Source organism: Schistocerca americana, chromosome 1, assembly GCF_021461395.2.
Source record: "Schistocerca americana isolate TAMUIC-IGC-003095 chromosome 1, iqSchAmer2.1, whole genome shotgun sequence".
Classification (NCBI taxonomy): domain Eukaryota; kingdom Metazoa; phylum Arthropoda; class Insecta; order Orthoptera; family Acrididae; genus Schistocerca; species Schistocerca americana.
Window position 1 is genome coordinate 455720549 of NC_060119.1, and position 10052 is coordinate 455730600.

Here is a 10052-nt window from a genome sequence, read left to right on the forward strand (position 1 = left end):
CAAACAGTGGCCCGGTCAGATGAGTGCCGATTTCAGTTGATAGGATGTGATGATAGGGTCAGAAGGTGGTGCAGACCGTACGAAGCCATGGGCCCAAGTTGTCAACGAGCCACTGTACAAGCTGGTGGTGGTTCCATAACAGTGTGACCGTATTTACATGAAATGAACTGCTTCCTCTGGTACAACTGAACCGGTCAATGACTGGAAATGGTTATGTTCGGTTACCTAGAGACCATTTGCAACCATTCGTTGCCTCCTTTTTTCGGATGAAAATGCGCCATGTCAATGGGCCAAAATAGTTCTCTATTGGTTTGGAGAACACTCTGGAGAGTTAGAGCTAACGACCTGGCCACTTAGATCACCCAACATGAACCTCACCGAACTTTTAAGGGATATAGTCGAGACGTCGATTAGTCCACATATTCCTTCCCCGACAATACGTCTGCAGTTATGGATGGCTAAGAGAGACAGCACTGCTCAATATTTCCATAGACGACTTCGAACGATTTATTGAATCCACGCCACGTCAAGTTGCTGTACTACGCTTGGCAAAAGGAGCTGCGTCACGATATTGGAAAGTATCCCACGACTTGTTTACCTTAGTGTACGTCATTGTTATTGTGTCACAAACTGCAATGGAGCAACATCAATAAGTCAAGTGCTGAAGACATACTGCTGGATGTTTTGAAGGAGTGGAAAGAGGGTTCAAAGTTTCTACGCTTCGAAAAAATAAAACAGCAACCAAGTCAGTGTGATACGCGAACAGAACAACATTAAAAATAAGGAATTTTTTGACAGTTTCACATGGTTGTTTGCATGTTCTACGCGTTGCACTCAAGTAGGGAGAAGACTGCGTAGAACACCTGAAGTAGTGTCTGAAATAAGTGATACTTCAACAATAATTATGTTCTCCTTTGCTTATTTCCATTCACTTATGACGTATGGTATTAATTTTTGGGGTATTTTTTCTGATTTAGAATGGCCATTTTTTACTCAGAAACTGGCGGTTCGAACAATGTGTACTGCAAATTCACGATCCTCTTGTCGACCCATGTTCAGTAGTCTGAGATTTCTGACATTGGCCTCTCAGCACATGTTTAATGTCATTTGTTGTTAGCAATATCAGCTTATTCCCAAGAGCCGCGAGCCTTCATTCAGTTAATACTAGGCAAATCCGCATCTGGACAGCACCACCTTGACACTTTTGCAGAGAGGCGTGCAGTACTCTGCTACCTCCAATTCCAGTAAACCGCCACAAGTATCCAAAAAACTTAGCAGTTATGCAGGCACTTTCAAGTTTAACCTGAAGAGTTTCCTAACGGCTCTTGAGCTACGTTGTCGATTATTTTTATTTAGAACTATAGCTTGTCGTCCGCATAGGTTTCATACTCGTTTCATTTTGTGTGAAATGCATGTTTGACCATTAGCTGCTTTTTTATTTAAAATCCAAATAACAACCAGTTTCGGTCACAGATCGCTATTGTAATGGAATGTAGTGGAATTTAATGAGATAATACTGAGGGAATTAGTTTAGGAAATGAGACACTTAAAGTAGTAGATGAGTTTTTCTATTTGAAAAGCAAAATGACTGCTAATGGTCGAAGTAGAGAGGATATAAAATGTAGGGTGGCCATGGAAAGGAAAGTATCGATTTAAGTGTCAGAATGTCCTTTCTGAAAGTATTTGTATGGAGTGTAGGCGTGTGTTGTAGTGAAACTTGGACGATAAATAGTCTAGATAAGAAGAGAATAGAAGCTTTCTAAATGTGATGCTACAGAAGAATGCTGAAGATTAGACTGATAGATGACGTAACTAATGAGGAGGTACTGAACAGAATTGGGGAGAAGAGGAATTTGTGGAACAACTTGACCTGAAGAAGGGATCGTTTGGTAGGACACGTTCTGGGACATCAAGGGATCACCAATTTAGCATTGGAGGGAAGAGTGGAGGGTAAGAATCATAGAGGGAGACCAAGAGATGAATACATTAAGCAGATTGAGAAGAAAGTAGGTTGCAGTAGTCACTCGGAGATGTAGAGGTTTGCACAGGATAGAGTAGCGTGGAGAGCTCCACCAGACCAGTCTCTGGACTGAAGACCACGTCACACAACAACATCAGTATCACGGATTATTATTAAAACAGTTCAAGCGACATCATTGCATCTGTTACAAATAATGGCCACGTCTCATATGTAGAGCTTGTCGCGAATTCCGGTGCACCACACTGGACTTTAAAGGCAAACATACTAATGGCGTGCGACACAAATCACAACTCATTTGATGTATTATTATTCTTCTGTTATAATTTCATGTACCGACTACCGAGCGTGGTGGCGCAGTGGTTAGCGCACTGGACTCGCATTCGGGAGGACGACGGTTCAATCCCGTCTCTGGCCATCCTGATTTAGGTTTTCCGTGATTTCCCTAGATCGCTTCAGGCAAATGCCGGGATGGTTCCTTAGAAAGGGCACGGCCGGTTTCCTTCCCCATCCTTCCCTCACCCGAGCTTGCGCTCCGTCTTTAATGACCTCGTTGTCGACGGGACGTCAAACACTAAGCTCCTCCTCCTCCTCCTCATGTACCGACTCGTTTCATGACCATGGAGACTTACTGCTCACTGTGGTCCTTCACAACATGGTAGATAAAATAAAATAAAAAAAATGAGAATAAACGATAACAGCCATCCTACCATTCCTTTACTTTATATTAATACAGTCTCTAAACATTTTCGAGCGATGGGGTGTGTACACTACAGGCTTACGAAAAGGATAGATTACAAGTAGCAGAGCGAGTAGTGGCATTTCGCAGAGACCGGCGTGGCGAGATCCCCGAAAAGCGGCGTTTTCTTTGGAAATAGCAGGTGTTTTGCGGGCGAGTGTGCGGCAGAGCGGAGTCTCAGAACACCCGCGTCTGTTTAATTGCGGATGGCGATACCTCAAGCCTGACAATGCAATTTACTCACAGGCACTCTATAAATTCGCCGCCCGCACGGATACGCCTCGGTGTTTAGCCGCCGCCGTCTGATAACTTTCTCGGATCTGAGAGTAAACTGGAAGTGGTTCTCGCGGAAGCGCTGAGGAGCGGAGCAAAGGGGGGGGAGGGGTGGGGCTGTATAAATCGCCGCTTCTTAGTAGAAAAGTTACTGCCTTGTCAAGTGCCTCGGCCCAAGTAGGCCCAAAGTTCCAACAAGGGTCCTCCGCTTAAGTCATCTGCTTTATTGCCCGACATTCAACTTGAGAGAAGTTGCGTCGTTACATATTCGGACCCAGCTCGAACATTAAGGCACTCTCAACAACTCTACAACAGTTTTCTGCGACCAGGTCTCTAAGCACATTCTGCAAAATTAATTAATGCTCGCTTGGTCCTTGTAATCAGGGAAGTGTTTAGTGTCGGACGCTGTTAACTAGGTAATTAGTCCAATTTTTTGGCCTAAGAGAAATATACGTATGTTCTCTGAAACATGTGTCTCTAAACTCTACATTTCGCTTTCACTTACGTATTCTTATTATAACGACATATATCCACTCTTCCGCATGATTATAGATTCGTCCATCGTGTCTTTGTAGAACAGATTACTATAAGGTAAGAAACAAACTATGTTACTGTTCAAATTTTGTTTCTTTTTTTCAAAGCGATTTCCAGGTTTTTAGAATATGGTCAGGAAACAGCTGACTACCGCCCACAAGACACAAGTGTAACAAACCAAACATCAGATGTGTAGGACCGCAAAAATATTGGTTGGTCATAATATCAGGTGAGAAATGTCAAATCGAGCGCTCTTCTCGTGTGTCATACATCAAATATGTTAAACCAAGGTGTTAAATTACATTTTTCAAGATGAATTGTATCAAATACAGAACATAAGTAAAGAAACAAAACTGAAATATGCAAGTTAAGGGAACGTAATACTAAAAATTAAAAGAAAAATTAAGTACGGTATAGTGACAACACTTCTAATGTGGTACGAGTTTGGGGAGATAAATGTTATGTTTCTGACTGAAACCAGGGAGTGATATGGCTGGTTTTATTTATTTATTATCTAGCGTACGGCTACAACTTATCAAGTGTTACATATACATATACGCAGAAAAGGATCTTACTAATGTTTGTGCTTCACAACCAGATGTCCAGTCCTTCAACCCAGCGCACAGAATTTAGAGTTGCCAGCAGGAAATCTTCATCACCGTCGTAAGCTAGAATCCTGCAGTCGCTGACAATGTGGTGAGTAGTCTGTTGTGGTGCTTCGCACTCACAGAGTAGGCATATTTTCCCACTTGCGGAGAGCATCTCTGCCCAGGCCATGGCTCATTCCGTTCTGTTCAGGGCAGTCCAGGTCTTGTACGACGTGTGACATCCACTTGGAAACCTAGCACCTACAAAAATGTTAAGCAGGGGCACATCTGTTACTTATTCCCACCAACCTTCCCATTCATGAAGAGGATCCATGTCATCAGCATCACAGGAGGTGGAGTGGTGCAATTTTTTTCTTTTAAGATTCAAAAGCGGCAGGTCACTATGCAAGTGAAGATTAAGATTCTTGGAGAACTTGTGGAATTCACTCGTGAGGGTTGTAGATAAGGAGACATGATAGCTGTCATCAGTGAGAGCAGATCTGAAAGCTTCAGATATTATGGGCACTGTAGTATTCAAAAAAGTTGGGTGTCAAGAAGCCTTGTATGATGCCTGGTCAAACAGGTGCAAAATGCTGAGTACCTGAATACGCCACACCCAAGGCTGAAGATCGCAGGATGCTAAACTGTAACCAGTTGAAGCTTAAGAATGCTGCTGTAACCTTTATCTTCACCAGTTTTATTTAGGTTTTTACTAAATACTACGATTTGCGGCAACAATAGAGGGCCGATTCGGACAGAAATGGCACGCAGTCACAGATTACTGCCTTCAAAAATTTACTTTCTCACAAGACATCTCTCGAGGAGTTTGGCGCAGTGTACGACCGATGGCGCTGATGTACTCGTAAATGGACACAGTGCCGTTCCTTCAGTGACCACAGAAAATGACACAACATCCAGACAACAATGACACTGCTGTAACTACTCTGAGCTGAGATAACGATACGCTCGTATACAGATGACGGTAGCATCGCGTACACAGGTTATAAAAGAGCAGTGGGTTGATGGAGCTGTCGTTGTACTCAGATGATTCATGTGGACCGATTTCCGACGTGGTTATGGTCGAAGGCGGGAATCAACAGACTTGTAACACTGGACAGTAGCTGGAGCTAGAGAAGTTGAACATTCCATTTCGGAGATCTTTGGAATTTAATATTCTTTGAAGAACAATGTCAAGAGTGTGCCGAGAATACCACATTTCAGGCACTACCTATCACCGTATAGAACGCAGTGGAAGATGGTCTTCACTGAACGACCAAGAACAGCTGGGTTTGCGTACAATACAAGCAACACTGCGTAAAATACAGTAATCAATGTGGGACGTACGAGAAACGTGTCCGCTAGGACAGTGCGGCAAAATTTTGCTTTAATGGGCTGTGGCAGCAGACGACCGAATTCAGTGCTTCCGCTAACAGCACGACATCGCCTGCAGCGCATCTCTTGGGCTCGCGACCATATCGGTTAGATCCTACGCTATTTTAAAACCGTGGCCTCGTCAGATGAGTCCCAATTTTAGTCGGTAAGAGCTGATAGTGCGGTTTGGTGTGGCGCAGACACCCCGAAGCCATCGACTGTCAATAGGACACTGTGCAAACTGATGTTGCCTCCATAATGGTATGGGCTGAGTTAACATGGAATGGACTGGGTTTCCCCTGATGTTGGTCTGACTGTAAACCAATTGCGGCCATCCATGGACTTCTTCAATAACGATGGAAAATTTTGTGGATGACCATACGCTATGTGACTGGGCGACGATTGTTAGCGATTGGCTTGAAGAACATTCTGGACAGTTCGAACTAGTGGTCTGACCTCTGATATCACTAGACGTGAATCCCATTGACCGTTTATGGGACATAAACTAGAGTTCATGCACAAAATCCTACACCGAAATTCGAAATTATGGACGGTTGTAGATGCACCATTTCCACAGTGGACTTGGGGAGTCCATACCACGTCTAGCTGCTGCATTACTTCGGGCAAAAGAGTTATTTGGATGTACACCACGATTTTTGCCACTTCAGAGTGTACCCTTAGCGAGATCTGACGAAACAGTTCACGAGTGAACGGCCAGTGCCGAACGAGAACAATATTGAAACCATGTTGCCATCATCATGCACGCTGACGAACTGATTGCCTGAGCTGCCGCAGTGCATACAGGAGATGTCCCGCAATGACCTTGCTTCCAGGCAGGTAGTGCCGCCGCCAACAGACTTCACTGCGCTTGGACATCGGTCGGAGCGACTTGGAGGCTGTAGGAGTCGGCCAGGAGGTGCGGACACACAGCCGGGTCTGGGTCCGAACCGCATACAGAACGCCGGGTCAGAGGGAGGGCTGAGGAGATGTAAGCCCGGCGCCAGCTTTAAATGATCAGTTCCTCAACTCACTTGATAACGACATAGTGGTCGATTGCCGAAATGTTGTGGCCTTTGGACACTGACGTCCGGCTGCTCACATGTGAAGAATCCGGCTGGTGATGAAGAATCGCTTAGCGACACTTATCTAAGCCTTCAATTGTGGTCATATACACTGCTGCGAAAAAATTAGTACACCCTTTTATAGGTTTCCAATTCACTAAAGATTTATTATTGCACATTGCATATGGAGCACATGCATTCGTTAAAATTATAGCTCAACAGCACATGTAGTTCTGACGTCCGATGTATCGACCCGTTCTACAACACACGTATTACTACTTGGTGTAGCCTCCACGGGCGGCAGTGCTGCCGCTGACTCCGGCGTCCAGATGGTGAATACCGTCTTGCGATACGTTATTTCATGCTTTGTCGATCTCTTAATGTTGATCTGTAAGTTTAATTGCTTGACGATTCACAAAACTCTCTTTCCGTCCCATTCTATCCCACACGTGCTCGACTGGAGACAGGTCCGGAGATCGTGCAGGCCAGAGAGGTTTCCGCACGTGCTGCAGGGCACGTTGAGTTTCACGGGAAGAGTGTAGGTGAGCTTTATCAATACTACAGCATCGTCCTGTTGCAAAAGAAAGGACCGAACAACATTCTGCACTTACATAGTGCTGGGTATCACGCTCTCCAGAAACAACAAAATATAAGCCTTGTGAAAGAGCCACTGTATTTTGGACGAATGTACATTACGAGACAGGGCTCACCAGATCTACGTCGTCCGCACAAACGACCATCACTTGCGTATAGCGAGAATATCCTTTCATCTCGAGGATCACGGCCGCCATTTCATTTTCCAAGTGATCCTCTGACGGTACCAATCAAACCGCGCATGTTTATGCCGTGGCGTGAGTGGAAGACTGGCCAGATGTTTGCGTACCCTGAGCCCCACTACTAATAACCGGATTGCAACAGTTCTTACTGACACGTCTGGGCTCACAAGCACTCTTATCTGAGTTGTGGTAACTGTACAATTTCCAACTGCTGGCCGGCCGGAGTGGCCGAGCGGTTCTAGGCGCTACAGTCAGGAACCGCGCGCCCGCTACGGTCGCAGGTTCGAATCCTGCCTCGGGCATGGATGTCTGTGACGTACTTAGGTTAGTTAGGTTTAAGTAGTTCTAAGTTCTAGGGGACTGATGACCTCAGAAGTTAAGTCCCATAGTGCTCAGAGCCATTTGAACCCACTGCTGTCCTGGCGGACGTCTTTGCTTCGTGGACGTCCCGAATTGATTATTTACGACTGATTCCGATTTCTAGCTTTCTGTCAGAGTATGTTTGAATTTGTAAAATTGGGTATTCAGGAATCATTGCTTTGTGCTTCTCCGAATATACACACCGTGCTCATAAACCTGCGACCTAACGTCGTAACACAGTCACCTGACTTCTTATTGGTGGCCAAGAATGAAGTGTTGATTGTCCTGTTGCAACATCTGGAAAAGGTTATTACTTCCTCTGAATACTTCTCTTTTGGAACGTTTAACATATAATCTACAACCCACCTCCATCTGAACTTCCGAAATAATGTCTTCATCAACAATCATGCATGTGTTGTCTGTTGTTGATTCCATTCCTTAAATTAGTGACAGGAGCTTTGTATACACACTCAGGCCCAGGGCAATATACGTAAACATCTGAGAATCCTAATACGAGGAAGGAGGCTCAGGATCTGAAGTCACTCATGCTGTGTTGCATGTATCACGAGAAGAAGAATGTTTTACGACAATTAGTGAATTTCAGTAAACAGATACAGCTACGACTGCAACACGCACCGTAACCAGACACTTGCTTTAAAATGGAAGATCCTGTAAAACACTTGCTCACTGCATTTTCGTGCGCTATCATTCGATTTATGTGAGCAGTGGACGTTGACAAATCTACATGTACGAAAAGTTATCCTAAAATAATATATATTTCTGAAAATGTTCGCCTTCATCTACAGAACTCAATCTTAACTGGAATTCAGATTTAACTATTACCGCGCACAAACAGTCTGAAATGAATCTTCTTCAATGGCATGAGGCACAATCACTCACTCTCTTACCTGAAATGTGGATGTGCATTACTTGTGTGGGAATTTATATGAAATGTCTTTTTTCATACCCGAACGAGCCGACAAGCATCGCTGTTTTTCGAGTTATCTTGCAGTTCAGTGTGTGAAAAGAAAGTATTACATGTTGACTGTTGGATTTTCCCTTTGAAATCCAAAGTTCTGCGTTTGACCCAGATACTGCAACGATTGTAAGAACCTTCTTTGGGGTGAGAAATTCATTCAGAAGACTCAGCATTGGCCACAAAGAAGAAGTTGGAGAAGGATAAGTAAACCACAGAATGACAGATATCTTGATGTCGTAGCAAGTACATGCAGTGGTAGTACGCTTCACTCGCCTTCTACATAAACTAGAAATCTTGATCTACAAATCATAGTTCAGGTAAGCTCATCGAATAAAAAATCTGTCATCCTCTCGAAAGAGGACACAGGTGGATTTGGAGCCGCGCATGGTATGGATATAGTACCGGTCGGTCGCGTGAATCTTACGTGGTGACATTAGTCGCTGAAGTAAAGGTCTGTGTGCTAGTCAGTTGCGTTAAATCGGTATAGGACGACGTGGAAACGGAATGGCGAAATGGAGCTCTGTAAGCTGGATACGTTATGTATTGAAAACAATGTGTGGATGACTGCACAGTGAGTGAAGTGGCCATTTTGTGGGGTATTGACTCGGACTGTCCAGCACGTCCAGTGGCAGTCACGTAAGACGGCTTGAGAACAGGGATCGCGGAAACAGCCGAGCCAACAATGGCAGGAGACGAATGTCACTCCTTGTCAATGACGTTCGGTCTCAAACTCGTCTGCAACTTCTGCTGTCAATGAATGCTGCTCCACCTCAATCAGTCTCCTAGTGAATATTTCAAAGTGAAACATATCCATGCAGGAAACAAGCCTCGAAAAAAGGCTATTTCTCACAGCGGGACAAAAAATAAATTACACAAGAAGCCAAACAACACATAAATGGATAGCGATTCTCGGTATTTCAAAATGATCTAAGGCGTCGAGTGCATCGCTAGCCCAGTGGGGCGTTTTCTGGAGTACGTGGAGAGTGCATTTCATGTTGGAGGTGATTTTTGGGGGTGTTTTATGGACTCTGACCGACCAGCCAGATTACCGAGAACATGAAAAAGGGCGTTTATTTCTATGATATTGTCCTTTCTTCTATATGTTCATGATCAATTGGAAAGCGTTAGGCATTCAGCCTCTTGTAAAATTTTTGTGATTCTGCTTTATCAGGTTAGGCAGAGTGACTTTTCCCTACTTGCGTTTGCAAGTAGTGTTCATGCTCACATACTGAGGGAAAAAATAATGCCAACACCAAGGAGGAGTTGTGCAACATTAACGGAAGTTAGCAAGCGGGCTTTTACATCTGAAAGAGGATACCTAATCAGATTTCGAGCCAGTCGCATAAAGGTGACGCTAGTAGCCCATGATGAGGATGCATGAATGCATTTAAGAC

The 10052-nt window shown here is 44.3% G+C and overlaps 1 non-coding gene across 1 annotated transcript; it reads left to right on the forward strand.

Moving 5' to 3' along the window:
* Nucleotides 1-2323: 2323 nt before the first annotated feature.
* On the forward strand, nucleotides 2324-2396 carry Trnaa-cgc. Its single transcript has one exon. It is a non-coding gene; the product is annotated as a tRNA-Ala (tRNA).
* Nucleotides 2397-10052: the final 7656 nt, after the last annotated feature.